Genomic DNA, 20,042 nt, shown 5'->3' on the forward strand with positions numbered 1-20,042 from the left:
GCTTAGAGTTAAGCGCATAGTTGCAGAGGAATCGTTAGTACCCTTGCGACTTTCAGAAATGGGTGACAAATTTGTGCAACGCGGGTACCCCAGAGATCTTATTGTTGACACCATCAATCAGGTGTCCCAATTGGATCGAAAATCATTGTTAAAACCTGGGTTGTCTTCTAAAAAAGATTCAAAGAGAATGATTTTTGTATCTGAATTTTCCAGACAAAGTGATCAGGTTTGGAAAATTATCAGAAAACATTGGGGTATCCTGAAAGATTGCAATTCGGAGGTTGTTGAATTTGACCAAATGCCTATGCCAGCATATAAGCGTAGTAAGAGCTTGAGGGACTCTTTGATTAAAGCTGACATTGGCCCTGGTAGAATACTATCTCAGCGGTTTATCACCAAAAAGAATTTGGGCTGTTTTCCCTGTTTAGGGTGCAGCAATTGCAATTCTATAATAAAGAGTCCCTATTTTTTACACCCACATAGTGGTTATAAATTTCATTATAGGGACTACTTTACTTGCAATAGCAATTATGTTATTTACATGATCAAATGCCCATGTGGGAAAGCCTACATTGGCGAGTCCTCTAGGAGGGTACGGGATCGGATCACTGAACACAAGAGCAACATCAGGTGTAAGGTATTCACTGCACCAGTAGCTTATCATTTTTTGGCTATGGGACATCCTATTAGCCAACTTAGGTTCCAGGTAATCGAACAAATTAGGACCCCCCGTAGAGGTGGCAATAGGGATATCCTTTTGAAACAACGTGAATCCTATTGGATTTTTAAGTTGGATACCCTGGAGCCTAGGGGGCTCAATAGAGAGATAGACTGGTCTGTGTTCTACTGATCTGGTGTTGCTCTTGTGCTCTTATATTTTGCAATATTGGTTTTAAATCATGGAGCCTAATATTGTTTAAATAAGTTCTAATAAATAAATTGCAGTGTTTATTGTTTATGTAGATGTGGTTCTGGTATAGGGGCTTCATAGCTGTTTTTGTTTTTAATTTTTGTACATGGTCTACCTATCTTTCCACCAGCAGATGGTGCTGTTGCATTTATAGAATGTGGAATACAAGATTGTAAGGGTTAAAATCCCAAGGTGAGCTATTTAAACAGGTGTACCTGTACTATCACTTACCACATGATTAAGGGGCATAGCTCCCCGAAACGTCGTGGCTGTTTGACTCTGCACTTTCTAAAATAAAGCACTGAAACTTTGGCATTTTGGAGAGCTTCATTTTTACATTTTTTTACTATTGTTGGGGAGTTTTGTAGTGGCTCCTTGAAGCTCTGACCTGTGAGTATTGCTGCTGGATGTATTGCACTATTTTGCCAAAGTAATAAGCTGCCAGCTACATTAAATGTCTTACCCCCTAATCTGATCCCCCTACACTGCCGCCAGCTATATTAAATGTCTTACCCCCTAATGTGATCCCCCTACACAGCCACCAGCTACATTAAATGTCTTACTCCCTAATGTGATCCCCCTACACCGCCGCCACCTATATTAAAATTATTACCCCCTAATGTGAGCCCCCTACCCCGCCGCCACCTACATTAACTATATTAACCCCTAATATGATCCCCCTACACCGCCGCCACCTATAATAACTCTATTAATCCCTAATCTGAGCCCCCTACCCCGCCGCCACCTATTTTAACTATATTAACCCCTAATGTGAGCCCCCTACCCCGCCGCAACCTATATTATATGTACTACCCCCTAATCTGACCCCCTTACACCGCCGCTACCTATATTAAATTTATTAACCCCTAATGTGAGCCCCCTACACCGCCGCCTACATTAAATGTATTAACCCCTAAACCTAAGTCTAACCCTAACACCCCCTAACTTAATTATTATTAAAATAAATCAAAATAATATTAATAATATTAACTAAATTATTCCTATTTAAATCTAAATACTTACCTATAAAATAAACCCTAAGATAGCTACAATATAATTAATAATTACATTGTAGCTATTTTAGGGTTTATATTTATATTACAGGTAACTTTGTATTTATTTTAACTAGGTACAATAGCTATTAAATAGTTAATAACTATTTAATAGCTACCTAGTTAAAATAATTACCAAATTACCTGTCAAATAAATCCTAACCTAAGTTACCATTACACCTAACACTACACTATCAATAAATTAATGAAATAAACTACAATTATCTCAACTAAAATACAGTTAAATACACTAATCTATATTACAAAAAACAAACACTAAATTACAAAAAATAAAAAAAGATTACAAGAATTTTAAGATAATTACACCTAATCTAAGCCCCCTAATAAAATAACAAAGCCCCCCAAAATAATAAAATTTCCCTACCCTAAACTAAATTAAAAAAGTAATCAGCTCTATTACCAGCCCTTAAAAGGGCCTTTTGCGGGACATTACCTAAAAAAGATCACCCCCCCCATTACAACCCACCACCCACACACCCCTACTCTAAAACCCACCCGATCCCCCCTTAAAAAAAACCTAAGTCTAACCCCCAAGTGGTCCTTACCTGTCCTGAAGACCAGCGGAGAAGGTCCTGTTCCAGGCGGAGAAGTCTTCTTCCAGGCGGCGACCTCTTCTTCTTCCAGGAACCAGCTGGCGCGGAACGGAGGAGTTGAAGACCGATGACCGCGGAGCTGAAGACCATCCTCTCTGGAACTGAAGATCGGTGACGCTGGAACTGAAGACCGGAGCCATGGAGCGTGGAGGATCCTCTTCATACGATATCCGCCGTACACTGAATAGGAGTTCAAGCTACGCGATTAAAAATGGCGTCCCTTGAATTCCTATTGGCTGATTTGAGCCTTCAAATTCAAATCAGCCAATCGGATGAGAGCTACTTTAATTCTATTGGCTGATTTGAATAGCCAATAGAATAAGAGCTACTGTAATTCTATTGGCTGATTAGAATAGCCAATAAATATAAACCCTAAAATAGCTACAATGTAATTATTAATTATATTGTAGTTATCTTAGGGCAGGGGTGTCCAAACTTTGCTCTCCAGAGGTTTTGGAACTACATTTCCCATGATGCTCAGCTAGATAAAATGCTGGCTGAGCATCATCGGAAATGTAGTTCCAAAACCTCTGGAGAGCAAAGTTTGGACACCCCTGTCTTAGGGTTTATTTTATAGGTAAGTATTTAGATTTAAATAGGAATAATTTAGTTAATAGTATTAATATTATTTTGATTTATTTTAATAATAATTAAGTTAGGGGGTGTTAGGGTTAGACTTAGGTTAGTGGTTAATATATTTAATATAGGTGGCGGCGGTGTAGGGGGATTAGATTAGGGGTTAATACATTTAATATAGGTGGCGGCAGTGTAGGGGGCTCACATTAGGGGTTAATAAATTTAATATAGGTGGCGGCGGGGTAGGGGGCTCACATTAGGGGTTAATATAGTTAAAATAGGTGGCGGCGGGGTAGAGGGCTCACATTAGGGGGTAATAATTTTAATATAGGTGGCGGCGGGGTAGGGTGCTAACATTAGGGGGTAATACATTTAATATAGCTGGCGGCAGTGTAGGGGGATCAGATTAGGGGGTAATACATTTAATATAGCTGGCGGCAGTGTAGGGGGATCAGATTAGGGAGTAATACATATAATGTAGGTGGCGGCGGGGTCCGGGAGCGGCGGTTTAGGGGTTAAACACTTTATTAGGGATTGCGGTTGACAGGTAGATAGACATTGCGCATGCGTTAGGTGTTAGGTTTTATTTTGCAGGTAGTTTAGGGAGTTACGGGGCTCCAATACTCAGCGTAAGGCTTACTACGGCTGCAATTTGTGGCGAGGTGAAAATGGAGTAAGATTTCTCCTTACGCTGTATATTGGATACCAAACTGCGCAGGTTTGGTATATCACTCTATGGGCCAAAAAAACTACGGCCGAAGGGTGAAATATACGAGCGTAACTTCTATGTTACGCCTTATATGTGATACCAAACCAGCGCAAAATTTGGCGTTGCTGGTTTTGCGGGCGACGCTGCATATCGGATCGGGCCCCATATGCTCAAATCTGAGAGGTGATACCCACATAGTTACTGTTTTAATAAAATACTCTTTTGTATTCTAGCAATTGCTTTAAAATGTAAATGTCCCTGTAATAATAACAATAATAATATAAAGCATGGTTTGTGCTCACACTGTGCCTTCAGCATGCCAATAATGCATTTATTTAATAAAGGCTATTGAAATAAATGTTTATACAAATGGCAAACTTAATGAGGTCTTTATTTATAAAATATTAATTTTTTTATAAAATATTTTACCAGGAAAGATACATTGAGATTTCTCTCGTTTTCAAGTATGTCCTGGGTACACAAAACATTGCATTGATACAATGGGTACAATAAAATACAAAGCAATAATAATACATGATATATGCACAAACATTTAACATAGAACAGGTAGGAAATATATAATCAACAATGACGGGTGCATTCTGTTTTGAGATATGTAGAGAGGGATCTCTTAAATGATATTAGGCTTGGGGAAGGTTTGAAAGTGGAGGTCGTTCCATAATTGTGGTGCTCTGTAGGAAAAGGAGGATCGAGCTGCTTTCTTTTTGTATTGAGGCAAGCTAAATAATGTGCTGGTACTGGATCGGAGGTTATGGGAGATGGGAACAGCCGGAGAGAGCATTCTGCTCAGGTAGGGTGGGAGCTTCCCAGAAAAGCTTTTAAACACAAGGCAGGAAAGATGGAGGGTGCGTCTGGATTCCAGCGACAGCCAGTTTAGTTCTTTTAGCATGTCACAATGGTGGGTCCTGTAGTTACATTATAGCACAAAGCGTCAGAACGAGGTATACAATGTATTAAGTTTAATAAGGTGAGTTTGCGGTGCTGGTGCATATACTACATCCCCATAATCCACGATTGGCATCAGCATTTGCTGTACAATCTTTACCTGTACAGTAGGGCTGAGGCAGGATTTGTTTCTGTACAGGGCACCTAATTTTGGATAAAGTTTAGATGCCAGTTTTTCTATATGGAGGCCAAAAGATAGATTGGGGTCTAACAACATACCCAAGTATTTAAAAGAGTGGACTGCAGTCAGTGTGCAATTTGATTTTGTTTTGATGCATAGATGGGAATTTTGTAGTTTGTGTAGTTTAGGTCCTGTTCCAAAGATCATTGTGACAGTTTTGTCAGTGTTTAGGAAGAGTTTTTTGAGATCCACTTTTCTACCTCTGTGAACTGGTCTTGGAGCATTGCTTCAAGCTGCGGTAGATCGGAATTGTTTGCATAGATTACCGTGTCATCTGCGTACATGTGTACAGTTGAGGATTTGCAGACATTAAGCAGATCATTTATAAACAATGTGAATAGCAGGGGGCCGAGAATGGAACCTTGGGGAACACCACACATGACTGGGAGAGGGAGTCGCTGTCAGAAATGGAGACATATTGTGATCAATCCGATACATATGATCGAAACCAGGTTAGCGGATGATCACCAATACCTGAGTTTTTTAGTTTGAGCAGTAGTATGTCGTGGTCTACTATGTCAAAGGCCTTTGCAAAATCAAGGAAAATAGCTCCAGTTAGGTCTCCTTGTTCCATTCCAGTTTGGATATTGTTGCAAACTTTGAGGAGGGCAGTTGTAGTGGAGTGATTTGTACGAAAACCTGATTGATCAGGGGTCAGATAGTTAGATTGTTGGTAATATTCACATAATTGCGTATGGACGCATTTTTCTAAGATTTTTGACAATACTGGGAGCAATGATATTGGGCGATAGTTAGAAACCAAGGTTATCTCCCCACTTTTATGGATAGGCACTACTCTTGCAGTCTTCCAGAGTTTGGGTATGTATCCAGACACCAAGGATTCATTAATTAGGGTTGTGACAGTTTTAGCAATTGCTGGCGCACTAAGCTTCAACAGCATTGCTGGGATTTGATCAGGTCCAGACTGTTTTTTCATTTTTAGGTTATTAAGGTGTTTCTTAATGACATTGATGGGTACAGGTCTAAAATTGAACTTCTCTATATTGGGTCTTTGCTGATTTAGTGGGGCCTGATCCACATTTGTAGCTTCAGGATGCGTGCCATTTATTAGTTTGTCAATCAGGGTGGTGGAGCATCCGACAAAATATTTGTTAAAGGCATTTGCTTCATCTAAGGGCAGTTGCAGGGTTTGGTTGTCCACATTGACAGTGGAGGGTTGGGAGTGGATTGGTGGAGTTTGTAAATTATTTATGACTTTCCAAAACTTTCTAGGGTTTGCTATGTTATTGTTCAGATTTTCAAAGAAATATTGGGCCTTGGCCAATTTTGTTTGTTTAGTGCATATATTTCGCCATTGTCTATATACACAGTGATCGTTCATAGAGCCAGTATGCTTGAACTTTGACCACAATGAATCTCGAAACTGGTACATTTGAATGAGGTCAGCTGTGATCCAATTCAAGTGTGCTCCTTTTACTCTCACCTTACGCAGTGGGGCATGTAAATTCCAAACTTGTAGGAGTTCGGACTGAAAGAATTCAACTGCAGAGTCAAGGTCTGGGATTAGGTTTAATCTGTGCCAGGGGAGGTTCTTGATGTCATTTAGAAATGATTGAAGATTACATTTTTTGAAGGATCTGGTGATTTTAACTTTGGGAGAGGTTTTAGTTGCCTTTATTTTGCGCACACAGTACACTAAGCAGTGGTCTCTGAAATTGTTAGGGAGAACACCTGCCTCCTGAATTCGGTTGGGAGAGGTGGAGAGAATCCAATCGAGCAGGGTGTGATTATGGCTTTTGTTGTTTATGCGAGTTGGGGAGGAGATTAATTGCGTTAGCTGCAAAGACTTAAACACAGAGCAACATCTATTATTTTTTGGATTCAGCCAATCAATATTAAAATCTCCAAAAACCAAAACTTCACTTTTTGGGTTTTGAGCTATGGTTTCACTAAGGAGATGGGCTATGTCTGAAAGGGAATGAACAGGAGAGCTAGGTGGGTGGTAGATTCCAACAACAATGATTGATTTACTGCACGGGATCTCAATTGTGCCAGAAAGGAAATCAAAGTTGGCAGGAGAGCTAGATTTTTGTAAGGGGGTGTACTTTCAGTTTCTTTTGGCACAGGTTGCAAATGGCATCGCTGTTGTCAGAGGCAGACACACACAAAAAATGCCACACTGCTGAGCGATGACAGCATTCTGGTGGTGGCAACAGCATGCGTTTATTGGCATGCTGTCTGGATGACCCCGGGTGCCAATTCATGCTGTCTGACTGTGCCACTAGCTCCTTGCGACGACCTCCCCCTGCTTCCAACTTGTCTCCTGCCCCTCTCTGTCTCCCCATCTGAACTTTCCCCGTTCTTCTTCTCTTCTAGCGGGCACCCACGTGACATCCACGGACGCATCATCATCATCAACCGCTTCACTTGTATCTGACAAATCAAAAAAGGAAGCAGCAGCGGGTACAACATCATCATCACATTGTACGTCCATGTCTGTAATGCTGCCTGACTGAGACATATCACTGTTATCTACATCCTCTGTCAATGATGGTTGCGCATCACTCATTTCTTCCAACTGATGTGTAAAAAACTCCTCTGACAGATCAAGTAAAGCGGCTGTGGTGCTAGTGTTGGTGGTGGCGGAAGGCGGGCGAGTGGTAACTTGAGAGGTGCCCGAAGATAAGCTGGAGGAGGATGGTGCGTCAAGGTTCGGAGCAGAAGCTATAGAAGATTGGGTGTCCTGTGTTAAAAAGTCAACTATTTCCTCAGAACTTTTCGAGTTCATGGGACGTGGCCTCTGAACACTGGGCATTATTCTAGGGCCAAAGGGAATCACAGCACCACGACGGCACCTGCGGGGTGGCCTGCCTCTGCCTGTCATTTTTTTTTAAATGTACACTTAAACTACTATTAAACAAGATATGAGTGGTGGCACTGGGCAAGGGGGCCCAGTATAAGCTGTGAGACTGAAACAAAAAAGCAGACTGATGTTTCACAGTCTAAAAAGTTTTTTTTGCTTTTAAATGTACACTTACACTACTATTAAACAAGATATGAGTGGTGGCACTGGGCAAGTGGGCACAGTATACGCTGTGAGCCTGACACAAAAAAGCAGACTGATGTTTCACAGTCCAAAAAGTTTATTTTTTTTAAATGTACACTTACACTACTATTAAACAAGATATGAGTGGTGGCACTGGGAAAGTGGGCACAGTATACGCTGTGAGCCTGACACAAAAAAGCAGACTGATGTTTCACAGTCCAAAAAACATAATTTATGCTTACCTGATAAATTCCTTTCTCCTGTAGTGTAGTCAGTCCACGGGTCATCATTACTTATGGGATATTAACTCCTCCCCAACAGGAAGTGCAAGAGGATCACCCAAGCAGAGCTGCTATATAGCTCCTCCCCTCTACGTCACACCCAGTCATTCGACCAGGAACCAAACGAGAAAGGAGAAACTATAGGGTGCAGTGGTGACTGGAGTATAATTAAAAAATTTAGACCTGCCTTAAAAAACAGGGCGGGCCGTGGACTGACTACACTACAGGAGAAAGGAATTTATCAGGTAAGCATAAATTATGTTTTCTCCTGTTAAGTGTAGTCAGTCCACGGGTCATCATTACTTATGGGATACCAATACCAAAGCAAAGTACACGGATGACGGGAGGGACAGGCAGGATCTCTATACGGAAGGAACCACTGCCTGAAGAACCTTTCTCCCAAAAACAGTCTCCGAAGAAGCAAAAGTGTCAAATTTGTAAAATTTGGAAAAAGTATGAAGAGAAGACCAAGTTGCAGCCTTGCAAATCTGTTCAACAGAGGCCTCATTCTTAAAGGCCCAAGTGGAAGCCACAGCTCTAGTAGAATGAGCTGTAATCCTTTCAGGAGGTTGCTGTCCAGCAGTCTCATAGGCTAAACGTATTATGCTACGAAGCCAAAAGGATAGAGAGGTAGCAGATGCTTTTTGACCTCTCCTCTGTCCAGAATAAACGACAAACAGGGAAGAAGTTTGTCGAAAATCTTTAGTTGCCTGTAAATAAAATTTCAGGGCACGGACTACATCTAGATTGTGCAGAAGTCGTTCCTTCTTTGAGGAAGGGTTAGGACACAATGATGGAACAACAATCTCTTGATTGATATTCTTGTTAGTGACTACCTTAGGTAAGAACCCAGGTTTAGTACGCAGAACTACCTTATCTGAATGAAAAATCAGATACGGAGAATCACAATGTAAGGCTGATAATTCAGAGACTCTATGAGCCGAGGAAATAGCCATTAAAAACAGAACTTTCCAAGATAACAGCTTGATATCAATGGAGTGAAGGGGTTCAAACGGAACACCCTGTAAAATGTTAAGAACTAAGTTTAAGCTCCACGGCGGAGCAACAGATTTAAACACAGGCTTAATCCTGGCCAAAGCCTGACAAAAAGCCTGAACGTCTGGAACTTCTGACAGACGCTTGTGTAAAAGGATGGACAGAGCTGAGATCTGTCCCTTTAACGAACTAGCAGATAGACCCTTTTCTAAACCTTCTTGTAGAAAAGACAATATCCTAGGAATCCTAACCTTACTCCATGAGTAACCCTTGGATTCGCACCAGTGTAAATATTTACGCCATATCTTATGGTAAATTTTCCTGGTAACAGGTTTCCTAGCCTGTATTAAGGTATCAATTACTGGCTCTGAAAATCCACGCTTTGATAAAATTAAGCGTTCAATTTCCATGCAGTCAGCTTCAGAGAAATTAGGTTTTGATGTTTGAAAGGACCCTGAATTAGAAGGTCCTGTCTCAGAGGCAGAGACCAAGGTGGACAGGATGACATGTCCACTAGATCTGCATACCAGGTCCTGCGTGGCCACGCAGGCGCTATTAGAATCACTGATGCTTTCTCCTGTTTGATCCTTGCAATCAAACGAGGAAGCATCGGGAATGGTGGAAACACATAAGCCATCCTGAAAGTCCAAGGTGCTGTCAAGGCATCTATCAGGACCGCTCCCGGGTCCCTGGACCTGGACCCGTAACGAGGAAGCTTGGCGTTCTGGCGAGACGCCATGAGATCCATATCTGGTTTGCCCCAACGTCGAAGTATTTTGGCAAAGACCTCCGGATGAAGTTCCCACTCCCCCGGATGAAAAGTCTGGTGACTTAGGAAATCCGCCTCCCAGTTGTCCACTCCTGGGATGTGGATCGCTGACCGGTGGCAAGAGTGAGACTCTGCCCAGCGAATTATCTTTGATACTTCCATCATCGCTAGGGAACTTCTTGTCCCTCCCTCATGGTTGATGTAAGCCACAGTCGTGATGTTGTCCGACTGAAACCTGATAAACCTCAGAGTTGCTAACTGAGGCCAAGCCAGTAGGGCATTGAGAACTGCTCTCAATTCCAGAATGTTTATTGGAAGGAGACTCTCCTCTTGAGTCCATGATCCCTGAGCCTTCAGGGAATTCCAGACAGCGCCCCAACCTAGAAGGCTGGCGTCTGTAGTTACAATTGTCCAGTCTGGTCTGCTGAAGGGCATCCCCCTGGACAGATGCGGCCGAGAAAGCCACCATAGAAGATAATCTCTGGTCTCCTGATCCAGATTCAGCGTAGGGGACAAATCTGAGTAATCCCCATTCCACTGACTTAACATGCACAATTGCAGCGGTCTGAGGTGCAGGCGTGCAAAAGGAACTATGTCCATTGCCGCTACCATTAAGCCGATTACCTCCATGCATTGAGCCACTGACGGGTGTTGAATGGAATGAAGGACACGGCAAGCATTTAGAAGCTTTGTTAACCTGTCCTCTGTCAGGTAAATTTTCATTTCTACAGAATCTATAAGAGTCCCCAAGAAGGGAACTCTTGTGAGTGGTAAGAGAGAACTCTTCTCCTCGTTCACTTTCCACCCATGCGACCTTAGAAAAGCCAGTACTAACTCTGTATGAGACTTGGCAGTTTGAAAGCTTGACGCTTGTATCAGAATGTCTTCTAGGTACGGAGCTACCGAAATTCCTCGCGGTCTTAGTACCGCCAGAAGAGAGCCCAGAACCTTTGTAAAGATTCTTGGAGCCGTAGCCAACCCGAAGGGAAGAGCTACAAACTGGTAATGCCTGTCTAGGAAGGCAAACCTTAGATACCGGTAATGTTCTCTGTGAATCGGTATGTGAAGGTAAGCATCCTTTAAATCCACTGTGGTCATGTACTGACCTCTTTGGATCATGGGTAAGATTGTCTGAATAGTTTCCATCTTGAACGATGGAACTCTTAGGAATTTGTTTAGGATCTTTAAATCCAATATTGGTCTGAAGGTTCCCTCTTTTTTGGGAACCACAAACAGATTTGAGTAAAACCCTTGTCCGTGTTCCGACCGCGGAACTGGGTGGATCACTCCCATTAGTAAAAGGTCTTGTACACAGCGTAGAAACGCCTCTTTCTTTATCTGGTTTGTTGACAACCTTGAAAGGTGAAATCTCCCTTGTGGAGGAGAAGCTTTGAAGTCCAGAAGATATCCCTGAGATATGATCTCCAACGCCCAGGGATCCTGGACATCTCTTGCCCAAGCCTGGGCGAAGAGAGAGAGTCTGCCCCCCACTAGATCCGCTTCCGGATCGGGGGCCCTCACTTCATGCTGTCTTAGGGGCAGCAGCAGGTTTTCTGGCCTGCTTGCCCTTGTTCCAGGTCTGGTTAGGTTTCCAGCCTTGTCTGTAGCGAGCAACAGCTCCTTCCTGTTTTGGAGCAGAGGAAGTTGATGCTGCTCCTGCCTTGAAGTTACGAAAGGCACGAAAATTAGACTGTCTAGCCCTAGGTTTGGCTCTGTCTTGAGGCAGGGCATGGCCTTTACCTCCCGTAATATCAGCGATAATTTCTTTCAAACCGGGCCCGAATAAAGTCTGCCCCTTGAAAGGTATGTTAAGTAATTTCGATTTAGAGGTTACATCAGCTGACCAGGATTTTAGCCACAGCGCTCTGCGTGCCTGAATGGCGAATCCGGAATTCTTAGCCGTAATTTTAGTTAAATGTACTACGGCATCAGAAATAAATGAATTAGCTAGCTTAAGGGTTTTAAGCTTAAGTGAAATCTCATCTAATGTCGCTGAGTCAAGGGTGTCTTCCAGAGACTCAAACCAAAATGCAGCCGCAGCCGTAACAGGCGCAATGCATGCAAGGGGTTGTAATATAAAACCTTGTTGAACAAACATTTTCTTAAGGTAACCCTCTAACTTTTTATCCATTGGATCTGAAAAAGCACAGCTATCCTCCACCGGGATAGTGGAACGCTTAGCTAAAGTAGAAACTGCTCCCTCCACCTTAGGGACCGTTTGCCATAAGTCCCGTGTGGTGGCGTCTATTGGAAACATTTTTCTGAATATAGGAGGGGTGAGAAAGGCACACCGGGTCTGTCCCACTCCTTAGTAATAATTTCAGTAAGTCTCTTAGGTATAGGAAAAACGTCAGTACTCGTCGGTACCGCAAAATATTTATCCAACCTACACATTTTCTCTGGGATTGCAACTGTGTTACAATCATTCAGAGCCGCTAACACCTCCCCTAGCAACACACGGAGGTTTTCCAGCTTAAACTTAAAATTTGAAATGTCTGAATCCAATTTATTTGGATCAGATCCGTCACCCGCAGAATGAAGCTCTCCGTCCTCATGCTCTGCATATTGTGACGCAGTATCAGACATGGCCCTAGCATTATCAGTATACTCTGTTCTCATCCCAGAGTGATCTTGTTTACCTCTAAGTTCTGGCAATTTAGACAAAACTTCAGTCATAACATTAGCCATGTCTTGTAAAGTGATTTGTAAGGGCCGCCCTGATGTACTTGGCGTTACAATATCACGCACCTCCTGAGCGGGAGATGCAGGTACTGACACGTGAGGCAAGTTAGTCGGCATAACTTCCCTCTCGTTGTCTGGTGAATGTTGCTTAACATGTACAGATTGACTTTTATTTAAAGTAGCATCAATGCAATTAGTACATAAATTTCTATTGGGCTCCACCTCGGCTTTTGAACATATTGCACAAAGAGTTTCCTCTGAGTCAGACATGTTTAAACAAACTAGCAATTAGACTAGCAAGCTTGAAAATACTTTTCAACTAAATTTACAAGCAATATGTAAAAACGTTACTGTGCCTTTAAGAAGCACACAAAAATTGTCACAGTTGAATAACAATGAACCGGATTAGTTATATAAACCAAAATTAGCAAAGGATTGCACACATTAGCAATGGATGATTAACCCTTAATATCAGAAAAAAACGTATAACAATTGACAATATAAACGTTTTTATCACAGTCAAGCACAGTCTCACAGGTCTGCTGTAAGTGATTACCTCCCTCAAAACTAGTTTTGAAGACCCCTGAGCTCTGTGGAGACGTCCTGGATCATGCAGGGAGAAAAAGACAGACTGTGACTGAATTTCTGATGCGTAGTAAAAGCGCCAAAATAGGCCCCTCCCACTCACACTACAACAGTGAGGGGAGCTCAGTAAACTGTTTTAATTTAAAACAACGACAGCCATGTGGAAAATAAAGCCCAAAACAATTTTCACCAAGTACCTCAGATAATTAAACGATTTAACATGCCAGCAAACGTTTAAAATCAAATATATGAAATGTCTTTAAAAAGCCTGCTGCTAGTCGCTCCCACTGCAAGTTAGGCTAAAAGATATATGCATACAGTATTTTCCCAGTGAAGTGCCATTCCCCAGAAATACTTAAGTGTTAACATATATACATGTCAGCCTGATACCAGTTGCTACTACTGCATTTAAGGCTGTACTTACATTATATCGGTATTAGCAGTATTTTCAAAGTCAATTCCATTCCTTAGAAAATAATATACTGCAACATACCTCTTTGCAGGTGAACCTGCCCGCTGACCCCTGATCTGAAGTTACCTTACTCCTCAGAATGGCCGAGAACAGCAAACGGATCTTAGTTACGTCCGCTAAGATCATATACAAAAAACTCAGGTAGATTCTTCTTCAAATTCTGCCTGAGAAGGAAACAACACACTCCGGTGTCGTTTAAAATAACAAACTTTTGATTGAAGATATAAAAAAACTAAGTTTAATCACCACAGTCCTCTCACACATCCTATCTATTAGTTGGGTGCAAGAGAATGACTGGGTGTGACGTAGAGGGGAGGAGCTATATAGCAGCTCTGCTTGGGTGATCCTCTTGCACTTCCTGTTGGGGAGGAGTTAATATCCCATAAGTAATGATGACCCGTGGACTGACTACACTTAACAGGAGAAAGGTTTTATTTTTTTAAATGTACACTTACACTACTATTAAACAAGAAATGAGTGGTGGCACTGGGCAAGTGGCCCAGTATGAGCTGTGAGCCTGACACAAAAAAGCAGACTGATGTTTCACAGTCCAAAAAGTTTTTTTTGTTTTTAAATGTACACTTACACTACTATTAAACAAGATATGAGTGGTGGCACTGGGCAAGTGGGCACAGTATACGCTGTGAGCCTGAAACAAAAAAGCAGACTGATGTTTCACAGTCCAAAAAGTTTTTATTTTTTTAAATGTACACTTACACTACTATTAAACAAGAAATGAGTGGTGGCACTGGGCAAGTGGGCACAGTATACGCTGTGAGCCTGACACAACAAAGCAGACTGATGTTTCACAGTCCAAAAAGTTTTTATTTTTTTAAATGTACACTTAAACTACTATTAAACAAGATATGAGTGGTGGCACTGGGCAAGTGGGCCCAGTATAAGCTGTGAGCCTGACACAAAAAAGCAGACTGATGTTTCACAGTCCAAAAAGTTTTTTTTGTTTTTAAATGTACACTTACACTACTATTAAACAAGATATGAGTGGTGGCACTGGGCAAGTGGGCACAGTATACGCTGTGAGCCTGACACAAAAAAAGCAGACTGATGTTTCACAGTCCAAATTTTTTTTATTTTTTTAAATGTACACTTACACTACTATTAAACAAGATATGAGTGGTGGCACTGGGCAAGTGGGCCCAGTATACACTGTGAGCCTGACACAAAAAAGCAGACTGATGTTTCACAGTCCAAAAAGTTTTTTTGTTTTTAAATTTACACTACTGTTACACCAGATATGAGTGGTGGCACTGGGAAGTGGGCCTGGCACACACGCTGGCAGGCAGGCAACTGCAATTAGATTACACAAGCAGACTGATGTTTCACAGTCAAAAAAGTTTTTTTTTTTTTAATTTACACTACTGTTACACCAGATATGAGTGGTGGCACTGGGCAAGTGGGCCTGGCACACACGCTGGCAGGCAGGCAACTGCAATTAGATTACACAAGCAGACTGATGTTTCACAGTCAAAAAAGTTTTTTTTGTTTTTAAATTTACACTACTGTTATACCAGATATGAGTGGTGACACTGGGCAAGTGGCTTGTCAGGCAGGCAACTGCAATTAGATTACACAGGAAAAAAAAAAAAGAAGATGTTCTAGCCGTAAAAAGGGCTTTTTGGGGTGCTGTCCTTACAGCAGAGATCAGATGAGTCCTTCAGGACTGTAGTGGACACTGAATACACTAGCCTAGCTATCAATTTCCCTATTAAATCACCAGCAGCTACACTGTCCCTCCTCTCACTAACAATGCAGCTTCTGAATGAATCTAAAATGGCTGCTGTCCAGGAGCTGGGAGGGTCTGCTGCTGATTGGCTGGAATGTGTCTGCAGACTGTGAGATACAGGGTCAAAGTTTACTCAATGATGACGAATAGGGGGCGGATCGAACATCGCATATGTTCGCCCGCCGTTGCAAACGCGAACAAGCTATGTTCGCCGGGAACTATTCGCCGGCAAACTATTCGCGACATCACTATCCACCAATCAGCAATAATTCACCAAAAATGGGCCGACATCTAAACTTACATTCTTGCATTTCAAATAAAGATACCAAGAGAATGAAGAAAATTTGATAATAAGAGTAAATTAGAAAGTTGCTTAAAATTGCATGCTCTATCTGAATCACAAAAGGAAAAATTTGGGTTTAATGTCCCTTTAATGAAGATAACGTTGTGACAAATTTAACAAGATATTGATTATCTAGATATAATTGTTATTGTCTCTGCTTTTAATTAAAGGGATATAAAGGGTCAAAAATATTTTAATATGTTAGATCACTTTATTATTGTACCACTGATTGTTTATAACTATGTATTTAAAGGGACAGTCTACACCAACATTTTTCTTATTTAAAAAGATAGATAATCCCTTTAGTACCCATTCCCCGTTTTTGCATAACCAACACAGCTATATTAATATACCTTTTTACCTCTGTGATTACCTTGTATCTAAGCATCTTCTGACAGCCTCCTTATCTAAGTGCCTTTGACAGACATGCAGTGTAATCAATCAGTGAAGACTTCTAAATAACTTCACGGGAGTGAGCACAATGTAATCTATATGACACATGTGAACTAGCACAGTCTAACTGTGAAAAACTTTCAAAATGCTCTGAGCTAGGAGGTGGTTTTCAACTGTTAGGAATCTGTTTGAGCCTACCTAGGTTTAGCTTTTCAAAAATACCACCAAGGGAACAAAGCAAATTTGATGATAAAAGTAAAATGGAAAGTTGTTTAAAATTGCATGCTCTATCTGAATCATGAACGTTTAGTTTTGACTAGACTGTCCCTTTAACTCCTGCAAAGTCAGCTATAGAGCAGCAATGTAATACTGGGAGCTAGCTGAGCATATCTGGTGTGTCAATGACAAGAGGCACATGTGTATAGCCACCAGTCAGCTCTCAGTAGCACATACACTTGATAACAGAAGTGAAATTAAAATGACACATTCTATCTGAATCATGAAAGTATAATTTTCTATACCTTTAAGTGTGATTTAAGTAACATAAAATGTCTGTGTATAAAAAGTCTTGCTGGTGATTAATAATCTGGGTTGGTGTAGGTCGGGGGGGATAATTTGATATTGTTTTATGTACTGTTAAAGGGACAGAAAAGGCAAAATTAAACTTAAATGGATTGGACAGAACATGACATTTCAAACAACTTTCCAATTTACTTATATTATAATTTGTGCTTAGTACTCTTAGTATCCTTTGTTAAAGAGTAATCCTAGGTGAACTCAGGAACGTGCACGTATCTTCAGACAGCAGAGTTTGCAAGAAGATTTATAGCAATGTTATACAGTTACAAACACTGCTGCAGAGTGCTAAATACATGTGCACGCCCCTAAGCTCATATATAATATCAGCCTCCTAGGTTTACTCTTTAACAAAGTATACCAAAAGAACAAAGCAAATAAGATAATAGAAGTAAATTGAAAAGTTGGGTAAAATTGCTGCTCTGAGTTATCAGCGTTTAACTTTCACTGTCAGATTTGGCTTCTATCTTTGATGATGTTTTCCTTTTTATTCTGTGATATTGCGTTTTTAATTAGACAAAAAAACACAAAATACTGGTCTGGATTACAATCACTTTTTATTTGCATGAAAAAACATTGTATATCATTATATAGTAAAAAGCAGCATTACATGATATATGCACACAATGGTATAAATATACCTAACACTTGTGCTCTTGATACAAAGGGATTTATCAGACATATAATGTTCCCTTTATATATACAGTATGTGCTATTATCAGTTCTTGTGGCTTCTAACTAACATGAAAATATCTAACAGACATAATATCAAGTTACAGAACATAACACACATATTACATACCCAGTATACATGTAGGTTATAGTAGCCATTTAAATTAAACTGATTATGATCACATGACACACATATTACATACCCAGTATACATGTAGCTTATAGTAGCCATTTAAATTAAACTGATTATGATCACATGACACACATATTACATACCCAGTATACATGTAGGCTATAGTAGCCATTTAAATTAAACTGATTATGATCACGTATGTACCGGTTACTGATATTGTGTCTCATGAAATAAAATCAGTTCCCCCTTCAGTAATTCCTCTGGTATATAACATGTACAATGCTAAGCATCTATTGCTATAAGAAAAGGTTTATCCACATGATGTGCACAATAAATATATCTCCCAGATGTCAATCATTTGAGACTGATGTTCTTGTTGATATAATTCTCTAACACTCTTTTCATATAAAGACTCCTTTATTCTGTAAATATAATTATTTCCTCCCCTATGTAAAACAAACGTACAACTCCTAACACTGGCATATTAATAAACAACACCGGGGTGCTTTGGTGGTGAATGGTTGTGTAAACTGGTCAGTATGAGGACAGATCTGTATATTCCTGTGTGGTGTTTGTATTCTATCACATTGATATGAGAGAAACTGAAGCGCACATACTGTATATAGAGGCACAAACAAGAGGTAAAAGACTAGCGCAAAATGACCTATAAGCAAACAAAAATAAAGATAGAGGTACTCCCAAAACCTCCAAACGCCACAAAATCAACCACAATTTAAAAACGTTTAATTTGCGCAAAAGAGAATTTTGCTAAAGCTTATAGGTGTAAAAGGAGGGTTAAATAAATAGTGTTAAAAAATATTTTACTATTAAAAGATTTTCACACCCAAAACTGGTTAAAAAAATAGTTAAAACTATAAATATATAAATTTATTTATATTCTCAAAAGGTGTAAAGTCCAAAACAAATGTACCTTAATAATTCCGCATAAAATTCATATTTTACTTAAAGGGACATAATACTCATATGCTAAATCACTTGAAACTGATGCAGTATAACTGTAAAAAGCGGACAGGAAAATATCACCTGAGCATCTCTATGTAAAAAAGGAAGATATTTTACCTCACAATTTACTCAGCTCAGTAGAGTAAGTTCTGTGTAAAAAGTTATACTTCACCTGCTCCCAGCTGCAGGTAAAACTAAAAAAAAAATGAAGAAATGAACAGCACGCAAATCAGCATCAGCAGTGCTGAGGTCGTGAACTCTTACTGTGATCTCTTGAGATTTGACTTAACTCTCATGAGAATTCATAGTAAGCTTCCTTTACCCGATTGGTGAAATAATATGAGAGTTCACGAGGCTCATCCTTTCAGATGTCCCAGGACAGACACACTAAAATGCTGCTTAGAAATCCTTTACAATGGGAGGTGGCTACTGAGGAACTTTTGAGCTAAAATATCTTTCTTTTTTACATAGAGATGTTCAGGAGATATTTTCTAGTCAGCTTTTTACAGCTATGCTGCATCACTTTCAAGTGTTTAAACATTTGGGTATTATGGCCCTTTAATAAACACAAAAATTAATACAAATTTGATAAAAATGACAATACAAAATTGATAAATTGAAATACACCAAAAGCAAAAAAACACAAATCAGATACAAAAAATCAGATAATACTGGATACTTTCATATATACACACTATACCCTGCAATGAAAGTAAGCAACTATGTCTCAAAACAGGACAAGTCTCAAATCCGCTATTCGTAGTAGGAGAGTTAATTTCCTTAGGAACAATCCTTTTCCAGGAAAGATGGTAACCCCAAAGAAAACTTCAATTTCTTTCCAAAGGATAAATAGTGGAACCCGAAAGCCGTCTAAGTAGAAAAACAAAATCGGCTACTTAGGTAGATATTAGCAGCTGTTTAAAACAAATGTACACCAGTACTTACACATAAGTAAAGAAATGTCGGCTTAGTCTCCCCAGCTCTCCCCGTCGGCACTGATAGAACCCTCTTGCACCTGCCACCACAGACGCAGTCTGGAAACACAACTTGGCCACCGTTCAGGAAAGATCAATGGAGAAACCAGTGAGCGCCAAAACGAACAGCACCTGAGCAGATTACAAAAGTACGGAAGTCTTTGGAATCAAAATCAGGTATTACAAGCATTCGTGTGATAACTGAGCAATGCGTTTGAAATCTATTTGAAACGCGTTGCTCAGTGATCACACGAATGCTTGTAATACCTGATTTTGATTCCAAAGACTTCCGTAGTTTTGCAATCTGCTCAGGTGCTGTTTGTTTTGGCGCTCACCGGTTTCTCCATTGATCTTTCCTGAACGGTGGCCAAGTTGTGTTTCCAGATGGCGTCTGTGGTGACAGGTTCAAGAGGATTCTATCAGTGCAGCTGGAGAGACGGAGAG

General features: G+C 40.5%; 1 protein-coding gene across 1 annotated transcript in view; it reads right to left on the reverse strand.

Moving 5' to 3' along the window:
- The window catches only part of LOC128661265 (uncharacterized), a 744,180-nt gene that overhangs the window by 313,332 nt on the left and 410,806 nt on the right, over positions 1-20,042 (reverse strand). The window lies entirely within an intron of this gene.

Source organism: Bombina bombina, chromosome 5, assembly GCF_027579735.1.
Source record: "Bombina bombina isolate aBomBom1 chromosome 5, aBomBom1.pri, whole genome shotgun sequence".
Lineage (NCBI taxonomy): Eukaryota > Metazoa > Chordata > Amphibia > Anura > Bombinatoridae > Bombina > Bombina bombina.